Genomic DNA, 26,188 nt, shown 5'->3' with positions numbered 1-26,188 from the left:
GTTGGAGGAGCCCAGTCCTGGATGGCCTGTATTTTGCTCTCCAATGGTTGAACCTGGCCTCCACCTACAAGGTGGCCCAGGTATACAACCTGTGTCTGCCCTATCTGGCACTTGGTGGCCTTGATAGTGAGGCCTGCCTTCTGCAGGGCCTCTAACACTTTCCTCAGGTGGACCAGGTGATCCTCCCAGGTGGAGCTAAAGACAGCGATATCGTCCAGATACGCCGCACAGAAGTCGTCCAACCCAGTGAGAACTCGATTCACCAGCCTTTGGAAGGTGGCAGGTGCATTTTTCAAACCAAAGGGCATTACCACGAACTGATAATGCCCACCCGGGGTAGAAAATGCTGTTTTGGGCTTGGCCTCCTCAGCTAACCTGATTTGCCAATACCCAGCTGTCAGGTCAAACGTACTTAAGTAGTTGGCCGAAGCCAACCGGTCGATAAGTTCGTCTGCTCTTGGTATCGGGTGGGCGTCAGTCTTAGTGACTGCATTGAGACCTCTGTAGTCCACGCAAAACCTCATCTCTTTCTTACCGCCCTGGGTGTGAGGTTTCGGCACGAGGACTACGGGACTAGCCCAGGGGCTGTCCGAGGGTTCAATGACTCCCAGCTCCAACATTTTCTGCACCTCCGTCTTGATGCAGTCTCTGACGTGATCAGGTTGCCGATAGATTTTACTCTTTACGGGTAGGCTGTCCCCAGTGTCGACCTCATGGGTACACCACTTGGTCTGACTGGGCGTCAGAGAGAACATATGTCGAAAGGATTGAAGAACCTGTTTACAATCCTTTTGTTGATGTCCAGAGAGGCTGCCACAAAAGACAACACCATCTACTGATCCATCGTCAGGGTTCTGAGAGAGCAGGTCTGGGAGAGGGTCACTCTCCTCCTCCTGTCCCTCATCTGTGGCCATGAGCAAGCCCATGCCCTCCCTGTCGACATACGCCTTGAGCCTGTTTACATGGAGCACCCTGTGGGGGCTCCGGGGAGTTCCCAGGTCTACCAGGTAGGTGACCTCTCCCTTTTGCTCAATGATCGTGTGGGGCCCAGACCATTTGTCTTTGAGTGCTGCTGGGGCCACTGGCTCCAGCACCCACACCTTCTGTCCAGGCTGGTACACAGTCAGGACAGCCTTTTGGTCGTGCCAAGCTTTCTGTAATTCTTGGCTCGCCTCCAGGTTTTTAGACGCCTTTTCCATGTACTCCGCCATCCGCGAGCGGAGACCGAGCACATAGTCCACAATGTTTGACGCCGGCTTTCTGAGAGGTCTCTCCCATCCTTCTTTTACCAAACAAAGGGGTCCCCTTACAGGATGTCCGAACAGAAGCTCAAAAGGGCTGTAGCCAACCCCCTTCTGCGGGACCTCTCTGTAGGCGAACAAGAGGCAGGGTATCAGGACATCCCATCTCCGCCGAAGCTTTTCAGGTAGTCCGTGAATCATCCCTTTTAGGGTCCTGTTGAATCTCTCAACAAGCCCATTGCATTGTGGGTGATAGGGTGTGGTGAACTTGTAGTTGACACCACATTCCTTCCACATAGCAGTCAGATATCCCGACATGAAGTTTGCACCTCTGTCTGAGACGACCTCCTTAGGGAAGCCCACTCGGGAGAATACTCCCAGTAGGGCCCGTGCCACCACAGGTGCTGTAGTGGTCCTAAGGGGAATAGCTTCAGGATACCTGGTGGCGTGGTCCACCACCACCAGTATAAACTTGTGCCCTGATGCTGTCTGGGGTTCCATTGGTCCGACAATGTCGATCCCCACTCGTTCAAAGGGTACCCCCACCACTGGTAGTGGTATGAGGGGGGCCTTTGTCGTGCCACCTGACTTACCACTGGCTTGGCAAGTGACACAGGAGCGGCAAAACTCCTTCGTATCTTCGGACATGTGGGGCCAGTGAAAGTGTGGAACAATTCTGTCCCAAGTCTTATTCTGGCCTAGGTGACCTGCAAGGGGAATCTCGTGGGCCAAGGTAAGAAGGAAACCTCTCAGAGACAAGGGGATGACCAGCCTCCTGGTCGCACCAGGTTTGGGGTCTCTTGCCTCGGAGTACAGGAGTCCATCGTCCCAGTACACTTTGTGGGTACCTGTGGCGTTCCCTGCAGCCTCAGCAGCAGCCTGCTGTCTGAGGGGTTCAAGTGAGGGGCAGTCTAACTGTGCCTTCCCCAGGTCTTCCCTGGAGGGTCCCCCTGAGCCCAGAAACTCAACCTGAACAGGTTCAAGCTCTTGCGGCTCAGTTTCCCTCAGTTCTTTAAGGTCAGCCTCCTCGGAGACTTGATCCACGACCTGGGGCAAGGGGGAAGGCGAAGCCTTACGCTTACTGCTCCTTTTCTTGGAAGGTGTCTGGTCCGTTCTTCCAGGATCCAGCACCTGTTCAGTGGGGCATCTTTTGGCCTGTGACCTGGTCACAGCAAGGACATGTGCTGGCAAGCCTAACATCTCCATGTGAGTCCTCTGCTCCACTTCTGACCATTGTGACGTTTCCAAATCATTGCCCAACAGACATTCTACGGGGAGGTCTGAACTAACCACAACCTTTTCGGGCCACTTACCCCTCCCCAGGAGAAATCAACAACTGCCATACTGTGATTGGTAGTGACGTTGCTGGCATTGGTCACTAGGTAACTGGTACCTAGCATGATCTGTCCAGGGTCCACGAAGTTAGGCGTCACCATGGTGACACTGGCACACGTGTCCCTGTAGGCCTGAGCCATTTTTCCATTTATCAAAGGTGTCTGTCTGTATTTGCCCAAAGTATTGGGACTGGCATCAGGGGACATATCCATATCCCCTGTGCAGACAAGGACGGCCTGAGTGAGCGTGCCGACTAAGTCGTCACTCCCCTCGGTTCCCAAGGTTAACCCAACTAATGCCTTGGGAGGCGCACTACCACTGCTGACTGTACTAGGGGGCGCAGGTGCCTTAGGGGCTGCAGTGGCAGGAGTTTGCCCTCCTTTCTTGGTGCACTCACTAAACCAGTGAGTCTTACTTTTACAGTATTGGCACCACCTTTTTGACTGGCCTTCTTGAGTCTTCTTCTTCTGTGAAGCCTGACCCCCACCCTCTTTGGTTTGTTGGGGACCTGTCAAAGACTTCTGGTCATTTTGTTCGTTCTTGTTACCCTTTTGGTCTGCTTTCTTCTGACCACCCTGGTTCTGATTCTGGTTCTGCTTGACCCTTGTTCTGACCCATCTGTCTGCCTTCTTTCCCAATTCTTGGGGAGAGGTCAGATCCGAGTCGACAAGGTGCTGATGCAACAATTGGTTCTGACAGTTGTTTAAAATCTGTTCTCGCATGATAAGATTGTACAATCCTGTGTAATCAGTAACCTTGCTGCCCAGCAACCAGCCTTCCAAAGCCTTAGTGGCACAATCGACAAAGTCAGCCCAATCCTGAGACTGAATTTTCTGGGTGTCCCGGAACAGCACCCGGTACTGTTCCGTGGTTAAGCCGAACCCATCAATCAGTGTGTTCTTCAGGACTTGGTAGTTGTTAGCATCCTCAGCTCTTGTAGTGAGGAGCTTGTCCCTTCCTTTACCTTCAAAGGAAAGCCACAGTATAGCTGCCCACTGACTTGGGGGGACGCACTGGACAGTGCAGGCCCTCTCCAAGGCAGTTATCCACTTGTGGATGTCGTCCCCTTGTTTAAAGGGGGGCACTATTTTACTCAGGTGTCTAGTGTCTATACCCCTGTCTTTCTCTCTATTGAGAATGCTGCCACCAGTGGGATCTAACCCACTTAATTTCTGCTCTCGGGCCAAGGCAAGTCTTTCTTTGGCGAGGGCAAGTTCTTCCCGCTCGATCCTCAGATTGACCTCCCGCATCTTCGCTTCATGCTCCCTTCTCTGAGGGGAAGTCATTCCTCTCTGAGAAGATGCCTGAGAGACATGTGTATGAACCGATCTGCCAGAGCCTCTGGAGAGAGACCTAGCTCGTCCGTTCCCAAGGTTAGGCCTGCTTGAGCATGGGCCCGGGGCTCCCCCAGTTCCATTCTCATGCCTGCTTAAGTTGGTCCTCGTAAGCCTGCCGACTACCACTGGACCTTTGTCTGCCTCGTCTCCCGATAACTCGTCCTCGTCCTCCTCCTCTGTGTGGAGGTCGAGGTCTGGGTCACCGAGGGTTCCCTCTAAGGGAGGCATGTTCCCATCTGCACTGGGGGGACCTGGGTTAGAGGACCTCCTAGCATCGTACGCCTCTAAGAGACCTATCAGTATTGCGATGGTAGGGTTAGAACCCTGGTTTAGCTTCCTGGAGGCACACAGTTGTCTCATCTCCTTGAAGCTAAGAGTTGCATATCGTGACACGACCTGTGGAGGGTCACTGACCACTAAGGGAGTCCCTGCAGACTCTCCGTGGACCGACATGCTTTTCTAGTGAGGTGTAAGTGTTGCACCTACCTACACTATGGGTTTACCTACTGATCCCTTGCTAAGAGTTGTAGTCAGGGTGTGCTAAGCCCTGTTACACTACAACAGCCGGTTCAGTAGAACTCGGAGTATTCTAAGTTAAGTTATATGTACCTGGGTACTTATGTGATCTTTCACTGCGATATTCTTAGGATACGTGTGTGGTAAAACAACAGCAAGCTCAAATCCCAACCGCTGCTCACCAATGTGAGAAGTTGGCCTGATATGTAGTGCTCACTATTCTAGTGATCACTGTGTATCATTCCAAACGACCCTTATTGATGATTGGTTGTAAGTCAACCTTATAGACCAGCTATCCTAGTAGCGTGGATACGAGCAGTCTTAGGCTAAACTCTAGAGGGCGTGTTAAGCCAGCTGTTTACCATCAAATATACCCCTTGAACACCAAGTGAAAGGACACCACACAAGTTGTTATGAAAATAAAAGGATATTTATTTATAACAAGACTACCCTGGCTCTTTATGAGTCAGGGAGCTAAGCACACTAGGAAAATACTTCAGTTGCACAATTTACACAAATGCCCGAGGGGCACGAGAAACCATCTACACTAACAGTGAAATGCGAATGGATAGAGTCTGGAGGTACTGATTCCGGAGTGTTCCGATCAGTGGGACTACACGAAAAAGGAACTGGACACTTGTAGAGCGAACCTGCGATGGAGCACCGAAATGCTCGAGTTACCTAGCCCGGAGGCTGCGGCTGCGTGAAGTTCGGCAAGATGTCGGGAGTCCTCGTGTGGTCTCAGGAGCCTGAAAGAAGAAGTTGCTGGCAGGCGACCAGTGACGATGTTCAGAGCGATCCAAGCCTGGATCGGTGATGAAGAAAACCTGAAAGCAGAGGGGACTCAGTTCTCAACCGCTAGCCAGCGATCGTGTGGGTACCAGGAGGGTACCGGCTGAAGTCACCTCGACCAGGTGAGTGGGTGACGTCGGACTCGGCTGTTCCTCGGCCCAGGAGGCGCGGCGGCGACCAGGATGGAGGGCGAGCTGTCCCACGAAGGTGTCTGCTGTCGATGATGCTGGGCCCAGGAAGGGACAGCGGATCTTGGCAGTGGCAACCCAAGCGGGGGAGTCAAGATGGCGTTGGGAGTGGACCAGGAGGGTCCGTGGTACTCCTCTGTTGAAGGGGAGCAAGGGCCAGTCTGGAGCAACCAGACCGGTGTTGCAAATAATCTTGGAGCGTCGTGAAGAGGGCCACAAGCCGGTCGGCAAGTGGTCGGACAACGCTGGGAACAGCAAGGAGCGGAAGGGCCCCCACGCAGATCTCGTGGATGCTGGGGAGACAGACTTCGATGCTGGAGCTGCTCAGGGTTAGGGCTTCTCAAACCCTAGGTGCACTCACTCGAGGGTCCCTCGGTGGGCGTGCTAGATAAGCGTCGTGCAGGTCCTGAAGATAGCCGGTCCCGCAGGTCTCGTCACACCTACGACTCTCAGCTGGGCTGATGAGGTAGGTAAGAGGTCAGAGATGGCAGGGAACTCGGGTCTCGTCGAGCTGGGCAGTCTTGATCCGTAGGAGAGACGCACAGCAAACCGCAAGCGCTTAGGTGGTGCCTGCTGGTGCAGGGTGGCTACTCCTTAGCCACAAGGGAGAGTCTTCAGAAATAGTCAAGAGTTCCTTTTGTGGAAAGTGGTTCGTGATTCGGAGTTATCCGATTATCTGATTATCCAATTTGGGAAGGGGACTCGCTCCTACCTTTATTCTAAGAAAAGGGGCTGGCCCGTGACTAGGTTCTACCTATGGGTGGAGCCAGGAGGGGGGTGGTTACACCCCTATCCTTTGTCCGGCTTCGCGCCAGCTCAGGGGCTGGTGTGCCCCCGAAACTGGTTTGAGCCGGGCTATGCACAGTGAGCACCGGGGTGCCACTTGCAATCACCTTCCTTTCAGCCCTGCCTACCTGGGATACACAAACCCTGTCTGGGATGGTGCTAACACCGCCCTCGACAGGAAACCCTTTGTCCAAGCTCCCCTCGCTGGAAGGTCCCCCAGCAGCAGGAGGTCAGACTTGTGTCTGGTGGCAGCATCCATTTTGTGATGCTGAGGCTTGAGTCAACTTTAACCGGGGTTCAAGGTTACTTCCATGTCGTGTCCCTCTAAAAGGGGGGAATGCTAACCCCGTCGCCAGGACTGGCGAGGGGTTCGTATTCCCATTCGTATGACACCTTACTCGACATGTGTAGGTGATGCGATGCCAAAGTTAGCAAATAACCGCAAGGATTATAATGCATTAAAAGTAGTTGGCCCGCGTCACCATGGAACGGCTATTAGGACTTGGTTCCGCAAGCCGTCGACGGGCTCAGCTCGCGCCAGAGCACCGTCCCACATGATTCCCTGCACTCTGCCTTCAGGATTGATAAGGCCTGCTATAGGAGTGACTGATAGGAATCCATGTGTCCATTTTAGAGTTAGGTGTAGGAATACTACACCTACAGCAACGGGTGATTACACCACGTGGCCCCAGCTGTCGTGCAGCCAGTTGTGTCAGATTTGGACGGCCATTCCAGGGGTGGCATAATACATGCTGCAGCCCCTGGTAGGCCCTGGGTACACCGATGCCCTGGATACCTGTGGTATGCTGAGACAGGGACTGACAAGGCGGCCCAGTTCCAATTAGTGGATGCACCTAATGTACATGTGTGTTAATTTCGAGAGAGAACAGCTAGGCTGTGGGTCTGATTGGCAGGCCCACATCCGGAGAAAGTCGTAAACCAATGAAGCAAAAGCAAAAAATCTGGGTGATCATAGGATTGCAGACCCTACTCTCCTACATGACCCCCCCCCCCAAACTTTGGGACAATAAGCTAACCTTGACCAGGTGAGTCTTCTTGCTCTAAGTGGAAATACCTGGAGAGCCCATCTGCATTGCCATGATCAGTGCCAGGTCTCTGCTCCACTGTGAAGTCCATCCCCTGTAGGGAAATGGACCACCTAAGTAGTTTGGGGTTTTCACCCTTCATTTGATTTAGCCACAAGAGGGGCTTATGGTCGGTCTGAATCTTGAAGTGAGTGCCAAACAAGTATGGCCTCAACTTCTTCAGGGCCCAAACCACAGCAAAGGCCTCCCTCTCAATAGCTGACCAATTCTTCTCTCTGGGGGTCAGCCTCCTGCTAATAAAAGCTATGGGCTGGTCATGACCATCAAAATTCAGTTGCGATAGAACAGCTCCCACACCCAGCTCCGAAGCGTCTGTTTGGACAATGAATGGTTTGGAGTAGTCTGGACTCTTTAGGATAGGTGCTGTGCACATGGCCTGCTTTAGGTCATCGAATGCCTTCTGACAGCTTGCTGTCCCCTGAACTTTTTTTGGCATCTTTTTACTTGTCAGGTCGTTTAGCGGGGTCACAATGGATCCATAATTTCTGACAAATTTCCGGTAATAACCAGTCAGGCCCAAGAAAGCTCGAACCTGAGTCTGGGTGGTTGGAGGAGCCCAGTCCTGGATGGCCTGTATTTTGCTCTCCAATGGTTGAACCTGGCCTCCACCTACAAGGTGGCCCAGGTATACAACCTGTGTCTGCCCTATCTGGCACTTGGTGGCCTTGATAGTGAGGCCTGCCTTCTGCAGGGCCTCTAACACTTTCCTCAGGTGGACCAGGTGATCCTCCCAGGTGGAGCTAAAGACAGCGATATCGTCCAGATACGCCGCACAGAAGTCGTCCAACCCAGTGAGAACTCGATTCACCAGCCTTTGGAAGGTGGCAGGTGCATTTTTCAAACCAAAGGGCATTACCACGAACTGATAATGCCCACCCGGGGTAGAAAATGCTGTTTTGGGCTTGGCCTCCTCAGCTAACCTGATTTGCCAATACCCAGCTGTCAGGTCAAACGTACTTAAGTAGTTGGCCGAAGCCAACCGGTCGATAAGTTCGTCTGCTCTTGGTATCGGGTGGGCGTCAGTCTTAGTGACTGCATTGAGACCTCTGTAGTCCACGCAAAACCTCATCTCTTTCTTACCGCCCTGGGTGTGAGGTTTCGGCACGAGGACTACGGGACTAGCCCAGGGGCTGTCCGAGGGTTCAATGACTCCCAGCTCCAACATTTTCTGCACCTCCGTCTTGATGCAGTCTCTGACGTGATCAGGTTGCCGATAGATTTTACTCTTTACGGGTAGACTGTCCCCAGTGTCGACCTCATGGGTACACCACTTGGTCTGACTGGGCGTCAGAGAGAACATATGTCGAAAGGATTGAAGAACCTGTTTACAATCCTTTTGTTGATGTCCAGAGAGGCTGCCACAAAAGACAACACCATCTACTGATCCATCGTCAGGGTTCTGAGAGAGCAGGTCTGGGAGAGGGTCACTCTCCTCCTCCTGTCCCTCATCTGTGGCCATGAGCAAGCCCATGCCCTCCCTGTCGACATACGCCTTGAGCCTGTTTACATGGAGCACCCTGTGGGGGCTCCGGGGAGTTCCCAGGTCTACCAGGTAGGTGACCTCTCCCTTTTGCTCAATGATCGTGTGGGGCCCAGACCATTTGTCTTTGAGTGCTGCTGGGGCCACTGGCTCCAGCACCCACACCTTCTGTCCAGGCTGGTACACAGTCAGGACAGCCTTTTGGTCGTGCCAAGCTTTCTGTAATTCTTGGCTCGCCTCCAGGTTTTTAGACGCCTTTTCCATGTACTCCGTCATCCGCGAGCGGAGACCGAGCACATAGTCCACAATGTTTGACGCCGGCTTTCTGAGAGGTCTCTCCCATCCTTCTTTTACCAAACAAAGGGGTCCCCTTACAGGATGTCCGAACAGAAGCTCAAAAGGGCTGTAGCCAACCCCCTTCTGCGGGACCTCTCTGTAGGCGAACAAGAGGCAGGGTATCAGGACATCCCATCTCCGCCGAAGCTTTTCAGGTAGTCCGTGAATCATCCCTTTTAGGGTCCTGTTGAATCTCTCAACAAGCCCATTGCATTGTGGGTGATAGGGTGTGGTGAACTTGTAGTTGACACCACATTCCTTCCACATAGCAGTCAGATATCCCGACATGAAGTTTGCACCTCTGTCTGAGACGACCTCCTTAGGGAAGCCCACTCGGGAGAATACTCCCAGTAGGGCCCGTGCCACCACAGGTGCTGTAGTGGTCCTAAGGGGAATAGCTTCAGGATACCTGGTGGCGTGGTCCACCACCACCAGTATAAACTTGTGCCCTGATGCTGTCTGGGGTTCCATTGGTCCGACAATGTCGATCCCCACTCGTTCAAAGGGTACCCCCACCACTGGTAGTGGTATGAGGGGGGCCTTTGTCGTGCCACCTGACTTACCACTGGCTTGGCAAGTGACACAGGAGCGGCAAAACTCCTTCGTATCTTCGGACATGTGGGGCCAGTGAAAGTGTGGAACAATTCTGTCCCAAGTCTTATTCTGGCCTAGGTGACCTGCAAGGGGAATCTCGTGGGCCAAGGTAAGAAGGAAACCTCTCAGAGACAAGGGGATGACCAGCCTCCTGGTCGCACCAGGTTTGGGGTCTCTTGCCTCGGAGTACAGGAGTCCATCGTCCCAGTACACTTTGTGGGTACCTGTGGCATTCCCTGCAGCCTCAGCAGCAGCCTGCTGTCTGAGGGGTTCAAGTGAGGGGCAGTCTAACTGTGCCTTCCCCAGGTCTTCCCTGGAGGGTCCCCCTGAGCCCAGAAACTCAACCTGAACAGGTTCAAGCTCTTGCGGCTCAGTTTCCCTCAGTTCTTTAAGGTCAGCCTCCTCGGAGACTTGATCCACGACCTGGGGCAAGGGGGAAGGCGAAGCCTTACGCTTACTGCTCCTTTTCTTGGAAGGTGTCTGGTCCGTTCTTCCAGGATCCAGCACCTGTTCAGTGGGGCATCTTTTGGCCTGTGACCTGGTCACAGCAAGGACATGTGCTGGCAAGCCTAACATCTCCATGTGAGTCCTCTGCTCCACTTCTGACCATTGTGACGTTTCCAAATCATTGCCCAACAGACATTCTACGGGGAGGTCTGAACTAACCACAACCTTTTCGGGCCACTTACCCCTCCCCAGGAGAAATCAACAACTGCCATACTGTGATTGGTAGTGACGTTGCTGGCATTGGTCACTAGGTAACTGGTACCTAGCATGATCTGTCCAGGGTCCACGAAGTTAGGCGTCACCATGGTGACACTGGCACACGTGTCCCTGTAGGCCTGAGCCATTTTTCCATTTATCAAAGGTGTCTGTCTGTATTTGCCCAAAGTATTGGGACTGGCATCAGGGGACATATCCATATCCCCTGTACAGACAAGGACGGCCTGAGTGAGCGTGCCGACTAAGTCGTCACTCCCCTCGGTTCCCAAGGTTAACCCAACTAATGCCTTGGGAGGCGCACTACCACTGCTGACTGTACTAGGGGGCGCAGGTGCCTTAGGGGCTGCAGTGGCAGGAGTTTGCCCTCCTTTCTTGGTGCACTCACTAAACCAGTGAGTCTTACTTTTACAGTATTGGCACCACCTTTTTGACTGGCCTTCTTGAGTCTTCTTCTTCTGTGAAGCCTGACCCCCACCCTCTTTGGTTTGTTGGGGACCTGTCAAAGACTTCTGGTCATTTTGTTCGTTCTTGTTACCCTTTTGGTCTGCTTTCTTCTGACCACCCTGGTTCTGATTCTGGTTCTGCTTGACCCTTGTTCTGACCCATCTGTCTGCCTTCTTTCCCAATTCTTGGGGAGAGGTCAGATCCGAGTCGACAAGGTGCTGATGCAACAATTGGTTCTGACAGTTGTTTAAAATCTGTTCTCGCATGATAAGATTGTACAATCCTGTGTAATCAGTAACCTTGCTGCCCAGCAACCAGCCTTCCAAAGCCTTAGTGGCACAATCGACAAAGTCAGCCCAATCCTGAGACTGAATTTTCTGGGTGTCCCGGAACAGCACCCGGTACTGTTCCGTGGTTAAGCCGAACCCATCAATCAGTGTGTTCTTCAGGACTTGGTAGTTGTTAGCATCCTCAGCTCTTGTAGTGAGGAGCTTGTCCCTTCCTTTACCTTCAAAGGAAAGCCACAGTATAGCTGCCCACTGACTTGGGGGGACGCACTGGACAGTGCAGGCCCTCTCCAAGGCAGTTATCCACTTGTGGATGTCGTCCCCTTGTTTAAAGGGGGGCACTATTTTACTCAGGTGTCTAGTGTCTATACCCCTGTCTTTCTCTCTATTGAGAATGCTGCCACCAGTGGGATCTAACCCACTTAATTTCTGCTCTCGGGCCAAGGCAAGTCTTTCTTTGGCGAGGGCAAGTTCTTAACGCTCGATCCTCAGATTGACCAACCGCATCTTCGCTTCATGCTCCCTTCTCTGAGGGGAAGTCATTCCTCTCTGAGAAGATGCCTGAGAGACATGTGTATGAACCGATCTGCCAGAGCCTCTGGAGAGAGACCTAGCTCGTCCGTTCCCAAGGTTAGGCCTGCTTGAGCGTGGGCCCGGGGCTCCCCCAGTTCCATTCTCATGCCTGCTTAAGTTGGTCCTCGTAAGCCTGCCGACTACCACTGGACCTTTGTCTGCCTCGTCTCCCGATAACTCGTCCTCGTCCTCCTCCTCTGTGTGGAGGTCGAGGTCTGGGTCACCGAGGGTTCCCTCTAAGGGAGGCATGTTCCCATCTGCACTGGGGGGACCTGGGTTAGAGGACCTCCTAGCATCGTACGCCTCTAAGAGACCTATCAGTATTGCGATGGTAGGGTTAGAACCCTGGTTTAGCTTCCTGGAGGCACACAGTTGTCTCATCTCCTTGAAGCTAAGAGTTGCATATCGTGACACGACCTGTGGAGGGTCACTGACCACTAAGGGAGTCCCTGCAGACTCTGCGTGGACCGACATGCTTTTCTAGTGAGGTGTAAGTGTTGCACCTACCTACACTATGGGTTTACCTACTGATCCCTTGCTAAGAGTTGTAGTCAGGGTGTGCTAAGCCCTGTTACACTACAACAGCCGGTTCAGTAGAACTCGGAGTATTCTAAGTTAAGTTATATGTACCTGGGTACTTATGTGATCTTTCACTGCGATATTCTTAGGATACGTGTGTGGTAAAACAACAGCAAGCTCAAATCCCAACCGCTGCTCACCAATGTGAGAAGTTGGCCTGATATGTAGTGCTCACTATTCTAGTGATCACTGTGTATCATTCCAAACGACCCTTATTGATGATTGGTTGTAAGTCAACCTTATAGACCAGCTATCCTAGTAGCGTGGATACGAGCAGTCTTAGGCTAAACTCTAGAGGGCGTGTTAAGCCAGCTGTTTACCATCACATATACCCCTTGAACACCAAGTGAAAGGACACCACACAAGTTGTTATGAAAATAAAAGGATATTTATTTATAACAAGACTACCCTGGCTCTTTATGAGTCAGGGAGCTAAGCACACTACAAAACTCTTAGGAAAATACTTCAGTTGCACAATTTACACAAATGCCCGAGGGGCACGAGAAACCATCTACACTAACAGTGAAATGCGAATGGATAGAGTCTGGAGGTACTGACTCCGGAGTGTTCCGATCAGTGGGACTACACGAAAAAGGAACTGGACACTTGTAGAGCGAACCTGCGATGGAGCACCGAAATGCTCGAGTTACCTAGCCCGGAGGCTGCGGCTGCGTGAAGTTCGGCAAGATGTCGGGAGTCCTCGTGTGGTCTCAGGAGCCTGAAAGAAGAAGTTGCTGGCAGGCGACCAGTGACGATGTTCAGAGCGATCCAAGCCTGGATCGGTGATGAAGAAAACCTGAAAGCAGAGGGGACTCAGTTCTCAACCGCTAGCCAGCGATCGTGTGGGTACCAGGAGGGTACCGGCTGAAGTCACCTCGACCAGGTGAGTGGGTGACGTTGGACTCGGCTGTTCCTCGGCCCAGGAGGCGCGGCGGCGACCAGGATGGAGGGCGAGCTGTCCCACGAAGGTGTCTGCTGTCGATGATGCTGGGCCCAGGAAGGGCCAGCGGATCTTGGCAGTGGCAACCCAAGCGGGGGAGTCAAGATGGCGTCGGGAGTGGACCAGGAGGGTCCGTGGTACTCCTCTGTTGAAGGGGAGCAAGGGCCAGTCTGGAGCAACCAGACCGGTGTTGCAAATAATCTCGGAGCGTCGTGAAGAGGGCCACAAGCCGGTCGGCAAGTGGTCGGACAACGCTGGGAACAGCAAGGAGCGGAAGGGCCCCCACGCAGATCTCGTGGATGCTGGGGAGACAGACTTCGATGCTGGAGCTGCTCAGGGTTAGGGCTTCTCAAACCCTAGGTGCACTCACTCGAGGGTCCCTCGGTGGGCGTGCTAGATAAGCGTCGTGCAGGTCCTGAAGATAGCCGGTCCCGCAGGTCTCGTCACACCTACGACTCTCAGCTGGGCTGATGAGGTAGGTAAGAGGTCAGAGATGGCAGGGAACTCGGGTCTCGTCGAGCTGGGCAGTCTTGATCCGTAGGAGAGACGTACAGCAAACCGCAAGCGCTTAGGTGGTGCCTGCTGGTGCAGGGTGGCTACTCCTTAGCCACAAGGGAGAGTCTTCAGAAATAGTCAAGAGTTCCTTTCGTGGAAAGTGGTTCGTGATTCGGAGTTATCCGATTATCTGATTATCCAATTTGGGAAGGGGACTCGCTCCTACCTTTATTCTAAGAAAAGGGGCTGGCCCGTGACTAGGTTCTACCTATGGGTGAAGCCAGGAGGGGGGTGGTTACACCCCTATCCTTTGTCCGGCTTCGCGCCAGCTCAGGGGCTGGTGTGCCCCCGAAACTGGTTTGAGCCGGGCTATGCACAGTGAGCACCGGGGTGCCACTTGCAATCACCTTCCTTTCAGCCCTGCCTACCTGGGATACACAAACCCTGTCTGGGATGGTGCTAACACCGCCCTCGACAGGAAACCCTTTGTCCAAGCTCCCCTCGCTGGAAGGTCCCCCAGCAGCAGGAGGTCAGACTTGTGTCTGGTGGCAGCATCCATTTTGTGATGCTGAGGCTTGAGTCAACTTTAACCGGGGTTCAAGGTTACTTCCATGTCGTGTCCCTCTAAAAGGGGGGAATGCTAACCCCGTCGCCAGGACTGGCGAGGGGTTCGTATTCCCATTCGTATGACACCTTACTCGACATGTGTAGGTGATGCGATGCCAAAGTTAGCAAATAACCGCAAGGATTATAATGCATTAAAAGTAGTTGGCCCGCGTCACCATGGAACGGCTATTAGGACTTGGTTCCGCAAGCCGTCGACGGGCTCAGCTCGCGCCAGAGCACCGTCCCACATGATTCCCTGCACTCTGCCTTCAGGATTGATAAGGCCTGCTATAGGAGTGACTGATAGGAATCCATGTGTCCATTTTAGAGTTAGGTGTAGGAATACTACACCTACAGCAACGGGTGATTACACCACGTGGCCCCAGCTGTCGTGCAGCCAGTTGTGTCAGATTTGGACGGCCATTCCAGGGGTGGCATAATACATGCTGCAGCCCCTGGTAGGCCCTGGGTACACCGATGCCCTGGATACCTGTGGTATGCTGAGACAGGGACTGACAAGGCGGCCCAGTTCCAATTAGTGGATGCACCTAATGTACATGTGTGTTAATTTCGAGAGAGAACAGCTAGGCTGTGGGTCTGATTGGCAGGCCCACAGCCGGAGAAAGTCGTAAACCAATGAAGCAAAAGCAAAAAATCTGGGTGATCATAGGATTGCAGACCCTACTCTCCTACACTTACACTTCTTTTTTGTGCATTGAGTATGATGCTATTAGCTTAGACCATTACTAGGGGTGACACTTAGGCCCAGATTCATACGGGCTTTGCATTATCCTTGTGTCGGGCAAGGTAACACATTGAACATGCAAAGGCTTCAGTGATGTTTAAAAAGTCACACAAGGGGCAATGTGCGCCACCTTGCGTAGCTATGTAAAGAAATGTAAAGCAACGCAGCTGCCTGCCTTCTGTTACGTTACATTTCAAGCTGGGCAGCGTTCCATGGGTGGGGCATGGGCGTTCCCATGCATCCACCGATGGATTTTGGCTCATTCCCTGATTTACTAAAGCTAGTAAAAGCGGGAATGCATCAAACTGCTACACCTTCCCCCGAGAGGTGTAACAAGCGGAAATATCTATAAATATCTGTCTGTAGCGCACAGAAAAACATAGAAAATGGCTCTAAGAATTATTACCGTTCAGAAAGGTGTCACCTCCTGCTCAAAAACAACCTTGTCTGTAACTCAGGCACACTTGCACTATGGTGCAAGGGAGACTGCGTTGGCGCTAGGCTGCACACAGTGCGCCAGCGCAAGGCGAGAGCAGGAATGCTCTATATCGTTGTAAATATAGAGCATTTCTGCTCTCTCCGTTTTCTGCAACGCAGATCAGCAGCTTTGCTTGCTGCCCTGCATTAGTCAATGGGACCCCTTAGTTCTGGGCATTGGTACAATCCACAGACATAGACTGAGGTCTGTATGTCACTGGCCTGACTGTTTAGAAGTTATTGTTTCATTAAAGCAAAAAGAATGTTCACAATTACTGTAGCTTCACACGCAGGCCCTGATTACGAGTGGGTTGGTTATTTCTGACCCCTGGGTGCCGCCCTGTTTGCACAGGGGTCTGAATTAGTTGGTATTTACTGCATCCAGCAATTACTGAGAGGGATATTTACTAACTTTTTACACAATGCTGGGCAGCGAGAAAAGCTGCTATGCTGCGTTCAATGAAGGGGCGACAGCAGAAAAGCACCATATCTACTAAAATAAGGTCAATTTCTGCTGTCTCCAAATGCCAACGCAGGCACCCTTGCGCCATGCTGCCACCCCGCTCTAACGCAAAGTAACACAAGGCAGCGCTACATGCTTCTTTGTGTTACTTTTGGGAAAAATCCCATGCAAAGCCACGCAAATCTGATTTACGCAGCTTTGGAAATCACACATAACATTTTGCGCCGTTGCTGCACCAAAAAAAGAGGTACATCCATGGCTCAAAATGTTAGTAAGTATGGGCCTGAGTGCGTTGCATATCTCACCCTTTGTTGAATGTCTGCAGGTCAAACCTGCCAGAATTAAACAGGGAAACCTTTTTGAGTGTACCATGCAGAGTTTGGTTCAGTGAGATCCCAGGTTTACATTCGGGCTTGCGTCAAATCCATTGGTGGATGCACAGGAACACTCATGCTTCACCCATGGGACGTCTCCCAGCTTGAAATCGAATGTAGCGCAGCGCCAGCGACTGCCTTGCATTATATTTCTTTACAAATTGCCTCGTGCGTGGCTTTGTAAATCTGACTTAAGGAAAGGAGACGCAAGGAGATCACAAATCCATAATCAATCAGCCCCGAGTCTTATGGTGAAACAACTGCAGTCTAGTTATTGTATTTATTTGGCACTTTTGAGTTGGGTTTTCTAGTGCTTCCTGCAGCTTCAAAGCACTAGGTTTAGGAGGAGGTAGCAAAGCCACATGTGGTATTTCATGCGGTGACTCCTGGCTCTTTCACTCACTTCAAAGATGAAAGGCAGGTTTGATGGCGCTGAAATTCTCACCCCCACAAGCTCTGCAACAGATGCGACACTAGTGACCTATGAAAGCCCTTGCGTCACCTCCGGCCAGATGAAATAGAATCTTCTACGACCGCCTGCTTGTAAGAAAGTCTTTGATGGTTAAAGTGCATCTACGACACCCTGACTGTAAGAAAGTCTTTGATGGTTAAAGTGCATCTATGCAAAAACCAAAGGAAATGATGGACGGAGTGTTGAACATTGCAAGCACTCACCCCCAGTCAACCGATCTGGGTTTAATCCATCACCGTTCTTTAGCCCACTCTGCCACCCCAGTTCAGACATGGCCATATGCAAATCAGTCTGACCCTGTGCCTCATGGGAACAGTCCAGCCCGAACTGCCAAGCCATGTCTTCCCTGGACCGGAAACAAGCTTCCTAGGACCGGTTTCTGGCATTTCAGCCGTCTTCAGCCAGGCTTGCTTGAATCCAGTGGCAAAGTGAGCAAGGGACTCACGTCTGAGCGCACCCTGCCAACTTATGGCGAACAAAGCAAAAACCAAAGGAAATGATGGACGGAGTGTTGAACATTGCAAGCACTCACCCCCAGTCAACTGTCATTTCCTTTGGTTTTTGCTTTGTTCGCCATAAGTTGGCAGGGTATGCTCAGACGTGAGTCCCTTGCTCACTTTGCCACTGGATTCAAGCAAGCCTGGCTGAAGACGGCCATGTCTGAACTGGGGTGGCAGAGTGGGCTAAAGAACGGTGATGGATTAAACCCAGATCAGTTGACTGGGGGTGAGTGCTTGCAATGTTCAACACTCCGTCCATCATTTCCTTTGGTTTTTAAAGTGCATCTACGCCAACCTGACTGTAAGAAAGTCATTGATGGTTAAAGTGCGTCTACGACAACATGATTGTAAGAAAACCCTTGATGGTTAAAGTGCATCTATGACAACCTGATTGTAAGAAAGTCATTGATGGTTAAAGTGCGTCTACGACAACCTGACTGTAAGAAAGTCATTGATGGTTAAAGTGCATCTATGACAGCCTGCTTGTAAGAAAGTCATTGATGGTTAAAGTGCGTCTACGAAAACCTGATTGTAAGAAAGTCTTTGATGGTTAAAGTGCGTCTACGACAACATGATTGTAAGAAAATCTTTGATGGTTAAAATCAGTGGTCGAAGTGGGCGGGATCGGCAGGGCACAGCATGCCCCTTTTTCTTTAATTTTCTAGGTTCCATTCCCCAATGTCTTTTTTTTTTAAACATGCGTCCCATGACACCAGAAATCATCAAGGCCTACAGATAAGGCTCTGCGTTCAGGGATGGGTGGGGTGGGCAGAAAAGGAAGAGGACTCTGGGGCTTCTTAACAAGCCCCTTGCGCCACTTTTGCATCATTTTTAACATGGGAAAAGTGACGTACGGGTGGCGCAAGGGGCTTGTAAATAAGCCCCTCTGTCTTTCCCTTCTTGTCCAGAAAAGACTAGGACAGTGTCCACTTCTGCTCTGCCGCGCCCCCTTTCTTCCTCTTTTTCCCTCTCTTTCTGTCTCGCTCCTCCTCACTCACTGAAAACCGAGACTTCAAGAACAAGCATTTGCAATGCAATCGGTCTCGCTCTTGGGACCTTATATGTATTTAGCTATGCAGCACATTAGCCTGGGTGCTGAAACATCTACTGTTCTTTAATATGGAGGGAACGTAAGCACCAAACTGCGTGACGCGCCAGGTATGAGAACACATGGAGAGAAATATTGCCTTTCAGCAGGAAATGGGATAGTCCAAAGCTCTGTTTTTAATGTAAAATGAGGGCCTTCGGTGGTGATATCCCTGAAAATTCAAGATTAAAATATTGTTGTCTACGTGTGCACAGCACAGAGCAAGGAACAAGTATTTCAAGGGGGGGGCAGAGCACGTGGGAGAGAGCAAATGGAAAAATAGAAGTTGCTGGTTTCTGAGAAGTGTCGGTACTCTCCAATTAAAAGTATAACATTTTTCTTGATAAGTGCAGGTACTCTCCTGAAACAAAAGTTTTTAACTGCATTCTGACATTTCTGTTTTTTGACCAAAATGTACACATAACACACACCTACTTCACTGTGCTAAAATAATCCATAAAAAATGAAGATAGTCAACCAATACATCTCACGAGCACTGCACGAACCAACATTCCGGACCTCTGAGCAAATCACTTGAGGGCAAGAGCAGAGCTTTTCATAGAAAGATGACCACACTGGCATTTGAGATGTAAACAGGTGACAAACTTCACTCCCTCTATAGTAACCTTGTAGAGTTCTTTGCCGAAAGAGGACACCATGACATTTCAGATGTAAAGATGTGCAACACTACCATCACTGTATAGTAAGCAGGAAGAGCTGGCTACAGAAAGAAGGCCACTGCGGGATTTCAGATGTAAACCTGTGCAACACCACAATCTATGCATAGTTACAGGGTAGAGCTGTCAGCAGATATGACAACATCGGTATTTCAGATGTAAACATCTGCGAAACCACAATCCGTGCACACTAACCCATGAACTATACAGGTAGATCGCACTAACATTTCAGATGTGAATATGTGTATATGTGTAACACCACAGCCCGTGCATAGCAGCCGAGTACAGCTCGCTGCATAAAGATGACACCCTGATATTTCAGATGTAAACAAAGTATTGAAACGTTTTTTCAGATGCAAGCATGTGCAACACCACAGCCCGTGCATAGCAGCCGAGTACAGCTCGCTGCATAAAGATGACACCCTGATATTTCAGATGTAAACAAAGTATTGAAACGTTTTTTCAGATGCAAGCATGTGCAACACCACAGCCCGTGCATAGTAAAAGAGTACAGCTATATGACACCCTTATAATTCAGATGTGAGCACATGCAACAACACAATCCCTGTATAGTAACATAATAGTTGGCTGCAGACAGATGACCCCACCAGTATTTCAGATGTAAATATGTGTAACACCACATCCCGTGTATAGTATATAGCTCACCGCAGAAAGATGACACCCTGATATTTCAAATGTAAACACATGCAACACCACACTCCTTGTATAGCAACCTAGAGAAGCTGGCATCAAAAAGATGACCACACCAGTATTTCAGATGTAAGATTGTGCAACACCACGGACGGAGACTGAGGAGAAGAGCAGCGTAAGGCACAAGGACGGAGACTGAGGAGAAGAGAAGCGCAAGGCACGAGGACGGAGACTGAGGAGAAGAGTAGCGCGAGTCACAACAAGGAAGGAAACTGAGGAGAAGAGCAGCGTGAGGCACAATGAAGGAGACTGAGGACAAGAGCAGCATGAGGCACAAGGAGGGAGAGTGAGGAGAAGAGCTGCGTGAGGCACAAGGACGGAGAGTGGGGAGAAGAGCTGCGTGAGGCACAAGGACGGAGAGTGGGGAGAAGAGCAGCGTAAGGCACAAGGACGGAGACTGAGGAGAAGAGCAGCGTAAGGCACAAGGACGGAGACTGAGGAGAAGAGCAGCATGAGGCACAAGGAAGGAGAGTGAGAAGAGCAGCGTGAGCTGCATTCTAAATATTTTAGAGGTCGGTCGGGGGATTTATGTCGAACTAGCTGTGAAAACCCAGGCAGACTAAGGAACACTATGTTGGTCTACTGTTTGCGACAGTAAGGGGCCCATGGATGTATAAAGAACAGTGTATACTGGAAGGCCCTTTAAATTATGGTGTTGCCTACCTAATGTAAATCAATATTGTAGATACTGAAGACAAATTGTTTCCGTGAAGTAGTGCTATATACAATGGGACAGATTTATGTTGCACTTGCGGCACTTTTGCGCCGCCGCTGCGTCACTTTTGTGACGCAGCAGCGGCGCAAATCCTGCGCCATGGTGCGGGGCATTTACAAACGTGACGCATCTCCCAGATGCGTCACGTTGTAAAGCCCTGCGCCACATGTAGGCGTTCCAGGGCAGGTGGGGGCGTTCCGGCGCAGGAACGCCTCCTAAAAGTGGCTGAGTGAAATCTACAAGATTTCACTCAGTCACTTTTAGGCCCATGCTGCGTCAAAACCCTGCGCCTGCTTGAAGCAGGCGTAAGGATTGACGCAGCATTGTACAGATAGGGCCCCCCAGATCATTGCTGGAGCTGCGTCGCGCTTGCGACGCAAATCCAGCAATGCGCCACTTTTCGGCACAGATGCGTCACGCATCTGTGCCGTTTTTGCCCCATTGTGCGCCGCATTATAAATGCGGCGCATCCATGGTGGCGCAGCTGTGGGGCATAATAACTGGCGCATCCCTGCTGATATGCAGGGATGCGCCAGTCATCATAAATCTGCCCCAAGGTATTTGAAAAATGGTACTGTATTTATTTAATCCCCCCCCCAAGTTGCTCGAACATTTCTCACTCGGTGAGCTGTCCAGGGACAGTCCTGCATTGCCAGCTTTTGCTGTAAAAGAAACAATTTCAATCTATCTTTTCTTCATTGGCCTTACTGCCATCTTGGGGCATAATTGACCAATATATGCTTTGTGGAATCTCAGAATTACCATTGATTTGCACCTTCACTTGCTCCCTCTCCTTAGCTGTGCTGTCAAAATACTCAAAAATGGAAAAATCATTGCTTGCTATCTATATAAACCTCTGAAGTCCATAGACAAAACCTAAAGTATTCTGGGGCAGATTTATGACGACAAAAAGTGACGCAACGGCGGCGTAAATGAGGCGCAAGTGCAACATAAATCTGCCCCCTTGTTTGTCCAATCCCTCAAGTAAGCTCCTTTAAAAAATAAACACACAAGCCCTATGCGTACCTATATAATTTACACCACTGTTGGAGAAGGGTCAGGGATTACTTTTACAGCTAATATTTGCGGCTTTATCATTTGGGGTCCAGGCAAGAATGAAAGTGGCATAAGTGATACTATCAGAATCAGCTTGAGCAGAAAACACTTCAGTATAGGGTAGCGCTTAATGTGCGTTTCACTTTTGAATAACTACACGATTTGTACCGCTTGAAGCGCAAATTAACACTTTAAAATTCGTAAAGGGGAACATATGTGCCACCAGAATGCTACACTCGTAACTTGGCTGAGTTCATGGTTTGTGTTTTTCTACACAAATTATGGTGGAGAAACGCAAGCATGTTACCTGCTGGCAGCTCGTCTTCTGTATCACTGGACTTGTAGGCATAGCTGCCAAGGTTCCAAATTGCTATGTGTGACTCTTTCATAATTTGTGTAATTCTGAGTGACATATCATCGTCTAGGAGTGACACTTTCTCGCAAGCAAAATCACGCAATAAAGACAAAGGAAACATATAAATACAAGAAATTACACCCATATGTTTGAGGGGAAAAGCTAAGAAGAACTTGAAACAGGTGCAAAACAACTGATGTTTGCAGCATGCATATTAACCCTATGCGCTAGTTTATGGAGAGTCGAAACTGCTACTAGACTAGTAACTCTCCAGCAGGAGCTGTAACACGCATGTCTATGCCCATCACCCCGTCTCCCAGCTCTGCCGCAGGTGCGGCTGAATCACAAGTAGGAAAAGGATCTCTGTGGCTAAAGCAATAACCCACTGAGCTGACTACGTAAAATACAGTTCCTGATGTCAAGGTACACGAGTCTCCAGCAGGAGCTTTTGCACCCAAGCACACTGCCACATCTCCCAGCTCAGCTGCAGGTGTGGCTGGAAAACAACAAGTAAGAAAAGGATTGCCATGGCTAAAACAAAACTCCATAAAATACAGTTTGTGATGTTGTAATGTGAAGGAACACATTCTTTGGTGCAGGCATGCTATCTGTATGCACTACTGTATGATGAGAAACAAATCATACCTGCCACTTACAGCCGGCAGCCAAGGTTCCTTGGGGCATATCAACAACAACCGGCGATAATTATCGCTCAGCGCTCTTAGCGTGAGGATAATTATCGCCGGCTAGCATGAATTTTTATCGCTGAGATAGCGTGCTATTAGCAACGCTTATCTCAATAGCGATAAAAATCCTCACGCTAACAGGCTAACGTGAGATTATCGCTGGAAACCCAGCGATAATCTCACGTTACCTTGTTGATAGGGACAGACAAACTTAGCCATGATATCCTCCTTCCATAGGATATCATGGCTAAGTCAGAAAAATACCAGACGTAAAAAAGCAGCGTTAACCGCGGTTAGCGCTGCTTTTTTTGTCTCTAACAGGGTTAGCGACATTCTTGATAATAGGAGAAATGTCGCTTAGCGTCATTTCTCCTATTATTTTGCTCTGGAACGCCCCCTTTGCATCTCATTAGAGATGCAAGGGGGAGCGTAGAGTAAAAGGGTGCTAACATGCAATTTTGCGTGTTAGCACCCTGTTGTTGATAGGGTGCTAGTTTTATCTCTGCTTTTTTAGCTTTTAAAGCCAAAAAAGCAGAGATAAAGCTCTTGTTGATATGCCCCGAAGTGTTTAGCAAAAACGAGTCAACCCAAATTTTAAAATTAACTCTAAGCGGTCCACCCAGGTCGGCGCACTGCTCCCTGCACCCAGCTTCGCAGGCACGGGCCCAGATGAGCTGCGTAAGTAATTAGTTAATACACTAACTCATGCACTTGACAGCCACGGGCATTGATTGGGGGCAAGATAAGGATCGTGTTCACTATCCTTCTGCTCACCAGCATCCTTTTCCTTGCTGTCCTTGGAGCGGGTCTTCCGACTGGAAAGGAGACAACGTTTGAATTCACCAACAAAAGCCCAGATATCAGACTGTACAATCACAAAACAGGGATGACAACGGAGCTCCCGCAAGCTCTTAGATAATGACCGGGCGCTGCGTGTGGAACAATTGTAAAAGTGAAAGTGCAATGAGCTCCAGCAAGCTCTTTAAATAATGGTTTCCGTGGAGATGTAAAGGTGCGGGGAGAATCTGAGGTTACGTTAACATCAAAATAATAAAACCGGGCGCCGTGGTAGGCAGCACGGCGCCCGAGCACATTCATTATTATAAACAAAAACAACGCATCGGAAACATAACAAAAAAATCATGAAACCAGGCGCCGTGGTAGGCAACGCGGCACCCGACCACATTAATTAAAGAAGAAACGGCGCATTACCGCTCGACGTTTCAGGCTGTAACAGGCTGCAATGCCTTGACCAGTCCGGAGGAGAGGCCAGCGCGCACTTTGAGAGGTGGAAGCGTGCACTGGCGAACAAAAGCAATTACTAAGTGAAATCCCCTCAGCTAATGAAGCATGTTGTTGTGGTTGAGTTCGGAGAAACTCAATAAAGAAAATAGAACAGGTCAGGTGCAACAACAGAGTAAAGGGGACAATAGCCATGGGAGGAATTAAGGAGGGGCTATCAAGCCTCATAATGAATCAAAAGCAAGCATTTACACGCAAGCCAATGGTAGCGGGTTCCCTACTTACTGCCCCCTCCCCGCCTATCTCCCTCATTCCTGGCTGACGTCAGGGCTCCCGGCTCTGGTATCTGACCCCCGGGCAGCAGAAAAGTAAAACATCCTGAGTTGCCTTGCCTGGTGATCGTGAAATTCGTCATCTGTCCACTCCTGCAGCCTCGCGCGCACGCATCCATTCATCACACGCTTGCTTAGGCATACTGAAGTAGATGCCTGCTTGTGCCCCAGGGGGACCGCAAAGTGCATTCTGATAGAAAAGCACTCTAGTAGGTCCCTGCTTGTGCCCCAGGGGCACTGTACATTGCACGCAATGGAAACAAACATCACTCCCTTTACGGGCGTGTCTTGGAGCGATGTCGAGGAGCGGTGGCGTAACATATAAAGCTGCCGACGTTGGAGCTGGAGAGCAGAGTTCGATCCTCGGCTTGGGCACAAGGTCCGCGTGGGCTGTATTAAACAAAAATAATTAAAGGGAGGTGGGTTGTATTAATCACAAATAATTAAACAGTCTGAGATGAGTGAGGAGAGAAAAATAAAACAAGCATTTTCAATGCAAAAGTATGAGTAGGTTGTGAAAAATAAAACAAGCATTGGCAATGTATGGGGGTGTGAGAAGGCATCTGAAGAAAGTAGTCTGTGCAGTAAAGGGGCCAATAGCCGTGGAAGGACACAAATGAAGAACATGTCCATCATAAGGAGGGACTAACAAGCCTAAAACCAATTGGAAGGCACCATTTAAGACACTAGCCAATGACAATGATGGGTGGAGAGTGGGTGGAGCTTATATACACTATAGTGTATACAGCATGTCTCAACGAGACAGTGCAAGCACTGCCTAGGCGAGACCTAAAAAGGTATGACCCTGTCTTTCCTCCTTTCCTTTATTGGTTACCCTGTGAAATGGATCAAAAAAGAAAAACATTTTTGCTGGAAACGTCGTCTTTTTCTGATATTTTTCAATTTCAAAGTGCAGCCTCGGGATGGAGAGAAATAAATAAATAATTAAAACAAGACAGAGTGGTCGCAAAGTAGCCAGATTAGTTTTATACACACCCAAACACATTAGCGCCACTTTACAGTGTTTGCCTGTCAAGCGCTACTTTTATGTTCCCATCTCCCTTTAAAGAACTTAGGGGCATATCATCAAGGCGGCACTGTGAAATTATTGCTGCTTTTGCGTCTGTTTTCGGGCGAAAAGCAGCGATAATTTCATCGCCTTATCAGCAAAGACACGCTATCGCATGTTTTGCTGACTTAGCGCCCCTTACAACAACGCCCAGCTTTGCATCGCTAATGAGATGCAAAGTGGCCGAAAATAACTGGAGAAATGTCGCTAACCGACATTTCTCCAATTATCAATCGGCACGCTAACAAGCATCGCGATAAGAAAAGTAGCGCTAACCGCGGTTATCGCTACTTTCCTTACGCCTGCTTTTAGTTTGACTTAGCCATGATATCCAATGGAAGGTGGATATCAGGGTTAAGTATGCGGTGCCCTATCAAAAACGTAGCGCCAAATGTTGTGCGATTATCGCTGGAATCCCGGCGATAACTGGCAGCTAACTCGGGTATTTTTATCGCTCTGGAGATAAGCGTCGCTGATAGCGCGCTATCTCCGCGATAAAAACAAGCGATAGCCGGCGATAATTATCCTAGCGCTAAGTGCGCTTAGCGATAATTATCGCCGGTTGTTGATGATATGCCCCCTTGGGACATATTATCAAGGGCCTATTGCCACTTTAGCGGCACTTTTAGGACGCTAAAGCGGCGATAATTTTATCTCACTATTAGCAAGCTGCAGCAAACGGGCTTTAGCGTGAGTTTTTGGGTGATAGCAGCCCGTTTTTTTATCTCAAAGCATGTTAGCGATATTTATCGCTAATTACATGCAAAGTAGGCGTTCCAGTGCAAAAAGGCACGCAAACACACTACTCCATATTATCAAGTTGGCTCCTTGAAATTCTGAAGAACGTAAACACTGGCTCTAACAGCAGT

At 50.0% G+C, this 26,188-nt stretch overlaps 1 long non-coding RNA gene across 1 annotated transcript in view; it reads right to left on the bottom strand.

The window, feature by feature from the left end:
• LOC146835254 (uncharacterized) overlaps positions 1 to 24,403 on the bottom strand; it is a 93,123-nt gene extending 68,720 nt beyond the window's left edge. Inside the window, exon 1 of the long non-coding RNA XR_014960698.1 lies at positions 24,311 to 24,403. This is a non-coding gene — a long non-coding RNA (uncharacterized LOC146835254). The remainder of the gene's footprint in view (positions 1 to 24,310) is intronic.
• Between the last annotated feature and the right edge of the window lie 1,785 nt (positions 24,404 to 26,188).

The sequence above is a fragment of the Triturus cristatus genome, chromosome 4_2, assembly GCF_964204655.1.
Source record: "Triturus cristatus chromosome 4_2, aTriCri1.1, whole genome shotgun sequence".
Taxonomy (NCBI): domain Eukaryota; kingdom Metazoa; phylum Chordata; class Amphibia; order Caudata; family Salamandridae; genus Triturus; species Triturus cristatus.
Note: the sequence above shows the minus strand (reverse complement) of the source record. Positions and strands in the feature narration are given on the sequence as shown.